Source organism: Mandrillus leucophaeus, unplaced genomic scaffold (assembly GCF_000951045.1).
Source record: "Mandrillus leucophaeus isolate KB7577 unplaced genomic scaffold, Mleu.le_1.0 Scaffold243, whole genome shotgun sequence".
NCBI classification, from domain to species: Eukaryota; Metazoa; Chordata; class Mammalia; order Primates; family Cercopithecidae; genus Mandrillus; species Mandrillus leucophaeus.
This window is the reverse complement of record NW_012102510.1, coordinates 2,774,057-2,778,243: the sequence shown is the minus strand read 5'-3', so window position 1 is coordinate 2,778,243 and position 4,187 is coordinate 2,774,057. Positions and strand designations below refer to the sequence as shown.

General features: G+C 43.5%; 1 protein-coding gene across 1 annotated transcript in view; it reads right to left on the bottom strand.

Moving 5' to 3' along the window:
- The window catches only part of ZNF157 (zinc finger protein 157), a 50,582-nt gene that overhangs the window by 37,392 nt on the left and 9,003 nt on the right, over positions 1-4,187 (bottom strand). The window lies entirely within an intron of this gene.

Here is a 4,187-nt window from a genome sequence, read left to right as displayed (position 1 = left end):
TTGAGACTGAGTCTCTCCCTGTCACCCAGGCTGGAGTGCAGTGGCGCGATCTCGGCTCACTGCAACCTCTGCCTCCCGGGTTCGAGCAATTCTCCTGCCTCAGCCTCCCGAGTAGCTGGGACTACAGGCACCCGCCACCACGCCCGGCTAATTTTTTTTGTATTTTTTAGTAGAGATGGGGGTTCACCATATTAACCAGGCTGGTCTTGAACTCCTGACCTTGTGATCCACCCACCTCGGCCTCCCAAAGTGCTGGGATTACAGGCATGAGCCACTGCGCCCGGCCATCCCATTTCTTAATAGCCACTGAGAGATTTCCACTTTGCTGGTAGACTTGACTCTTCCCTAGGCTTCTCCTCATTTTCATGTTGACTTAATGTTTTCATTAGCAGCTGTGGGATCCCTGAAGGGAAGCTGGGGCAGCAAATTCAATGAGGTTTTTGGGACTATTGCTGTATTTTGCAGCTAAAAGTTTACATGAGGTGCCTATGCAAAAAGACCCCTTAACCATAGCTGAATATGGCCTGGGTAACGGGCATATTCAGCAGGTGAGTATCACAGGCACCATAAAGCCAGTCCATCATATCAGCTGCTTCATCAGGGGTGCTCCTCTTGGCATATGTTACACAGTCCCGTACTTAGGGTTGTGAAAGAAAAATAAATCTCGGGACTCCAAAATCATTAAGCCAAGGAGTGTTAGGCAAACCTGCTTCACATTTTATTCCCAAGTAAGATAGCTACAAAGATTTAAAAAAAAAAAAAAAAAAAAAAAGGCTACATGCCTCCCTCACAATTTGCCCACAAGAAAATACCTTGTGGGCCTCAAGACCTTTACCTTAAGATGTTCTGGGCTGGGCGCGGTGGCTCACACCCATAATCCCAGACTTTGGGAGGCCGAGCCTGACCAACATGGTAAAACCCTGTCTCTACTGAAAATACAAAAATTAGCCGGGCGTGGTGGTGCGCGTCTGTAATCCCAGATACTTGGAGGCTGAGGCAGGAGAGTCGCTTGAACCCGGGAGGCAGAGGTTGCAGTGAGCCGAGATCACGCCACTGCACTCCAGCCTGGGCGTCTCAAAAAAAAAAAAAAGTTCTGTTGAATTTCACCCTGGCAACCTAAATTGATAGCTTATCTTCACAGGTGCAGGATGACAAAGGACACACAGAACTCAATGTCCTCCCTCTGCTCACCTGAGACAAAAGGATATCTGATTGCTTCCTCTGCCCTGTTGTTTCATTAGGCAAACTATTCTATCCCCTCTCACATGTAAATTATGTATTCAGTGAAAAGCTGACCACAGATCCAAGAGAATGCAATCTTTTGTCTCTTATCTACCTATGACCTGGAAGCCCCCACTTCAAGTTGTCCCGCCTTTCCGAACGGAATCAATGGACATCTAACACATACCTTGGGCACCGGTTCTCAGTATCTCCTGAGTGCTGTGTCACTTACCATTGGTCACTCATATTTGGTTCAGAATAAATCTCTTCAAATATTTTACAGAGTTTGAGTCTTTTCGTCGACAGGGTAAACACACTTTACAGGGGCTTTGGGCGAGTCTGGCATGCTAGGTCTTCCCTCATGAATAACTTCTTGTGTTTTTGTGTGTCTGGCTCAAGTATAGCCATCTGTGATTGGTCACTATGAGCTGTGGGTCCTGCATCAACCCAGACATGCTCTTCCACTCTACAGCATTCAAAATCAAACATACTACCACTATAAATTAGCTACTCTCACAATCCATTTCAGTAAAGGATTTTCTGGCACTATTAAGTGATTATAGTAAAGTCACAGGATACAGGCTTAATAAAAGTCAATTGTTTTCCTATATACCTGAAATGAACAATTGATATTTGAAATTAAAAACACAATACCATTTACGTTAGCACCAAAAAGATAAAATATACATAAACCTAACAAAATATCTAGAAGACATACATGAGGAAAATCAAACAAAATTTGACATGAAATATATCAGAAAATATAAGTAAACAGAGAGATATTGTATGTTTATTGACAGAAATGTTAGAATAGTTAGGTAGTTATCTTAGGTAGTTAGACATGAGCAGAGCAGGAGAGCACCACCCCCCAAATCCCACCAGGAGGTGATGGTCAGGCAGTTAAAATTGTTTCTCTAAAATAATAATTGCTCCCTGCTCCTCCTCCTTCTCTTCCTCCTGCTCCTCCTCCTCCTGCTTCTCCTCCTCCTGCTGCTCCTCCTCCTCCTGCTCCTCTTCCTCCTGCTCCTCTTCCTCCTGCTCCTCCTCCTCCTCCTGCTGCTTCTCCTCCTCCTGCTCCTCCTCCTGCTCCTCCTCCTCCTGCTCCTCCTCCTGCTCCTCCTCCTTTTCTTTCTCCTCCTCCTCCTGTTCCTTCTCCTCCTCCTCCTGTTCCTTCTCCTTCTCTTTCTCCTTCTCCTGCTCCTCCTCTTTCTCCTCCTCCTTTTTCTCCTGCTAATCCTCCTCCTCCTGCTCCTCCTAAAAAAAAAAAAGAAAAAAAAAAACAATAAAAAATAAAAATAATAATTGGTTGCAGCTGGCGCCAGGGAAAGGCAGTCTCTCAATAGATACAAAAAAACCTGAAACTGGTGATCAGCAGCTTCCCAATAAGATTTCAGGAGTTGGGCCAGTGGGCTCAAGACATGTGCACTACGATGCAAAACGGCTGAGTTTAACTGGTATGTAACCTTCCTTTAGGAACACTCCACTGGTAACGGAAAAACTCCTCAAGTGAGCATGCGTACAACTTCAGTAACCACAATGTGCATGCAGCCCCTTCCCAAGCGCTGACAAGCCACTGCACATGCGGACAGCCCACCCCAAGGTAAGAATCAGAGGAGTAATATAGACCCAGGAAGCATAAAACCCCAAGTCAAAGGTCAAACCGCACATTTGATCTCTGAAGTCGCCTGCTTGAACCTCTTCCAAGTGTAGTTTGCTTCCTTTCATCCCTGCTCTAAAGCTTTTTAATAAACTTTCACTACAACTCTAAAACTTGTCCCGGTCTCTCACTCTGTCTTATGCCCCTCAAATTCTTTCTTCTGAGTAGGCAAGAATTGAGGTTGCTGCAGACCCGTATGGATTCTCTGCTGCTAAACGGAAGACTCAATACTGTTAACATGTCAGTTGTCCCCACCTTGATCAGGAGATTCAACATAATCCCAATCAAATTCCCACCAAATTATTTTGTGGCTATCAACAAACTGATTCTAAAGTTTATATGGAAAGGCAAAAATCCAAAATAGTCAACATAGTACTAAACAAGAACAAAGTCAGAGGAGTGAGACTACCCAACTTCATGACTTACTATAAAACTAGAGTAATCAAGGCAGAGGTATTGGTGAAAGAATAGGCAAATAGATCAATGGAACAGAATAGAGAGCCTAGAAATATATATACACAGAAAAACAGTCAACTGATCATTGACAAAGGAGCAAAAGAAATTCGGTGAAGAAATAAGTCTTTTCAACAAATGGTGCTGGAACAACTGGACATCCATATGCAAAAATAATAATAATCTAGACACAGTCCTTATATGTTTCACAAAAATTAACTCAAAACTGGGAGGCCAATGCAGCGGATCACTTGAGGTCAAGAGTTCGAGATCAGCCTGGCCAACATGGTGATACCCCATCTCTACTAAAAATACAAAAATTAGTCGGTTGTGGTGGTGTGCACCTGTAGTCCCAGCTACTCAGGAGGCTGAGGCAGAATTGCTGGAACCCAGGAGGCAGAGGTTGCAGTGAGCCGAGATCGCACCACTGCACTCCAGCCTGGGTGACAAAGGCTAGAATGCAGACCCTGTCTCAAAAAAAAAAAAAAAAAAAAAAAAAAAAAATTAACTCAAAATGGATTATAGACCTATATGTAAAATGAAAACTATAAAATTTCTATAAGATAACAAAGAAGAAAATCCAAGAAACCTTGAGTTTGGTGATGAGTTTTTAAATACAACACCAGCCAAGTGCAGTGGCTCATGCCTGTAATCACAGCACTTTGGGAGGCTGAGGTGGGTGGATTGCTTGAACCCAGGAGTTCAAGACCAGCCTGGGCAACCTAGTGAGACCCCATCTCTGTAAATATATATATGTATATGAATACAACAGCAAAAGTATGACCTGTGAAAGAAAAAAAAAAAGTATGTTGTACATTCTTTTTTTTTTTTTTTTTTTGAGACGGAGTCTCGCTCT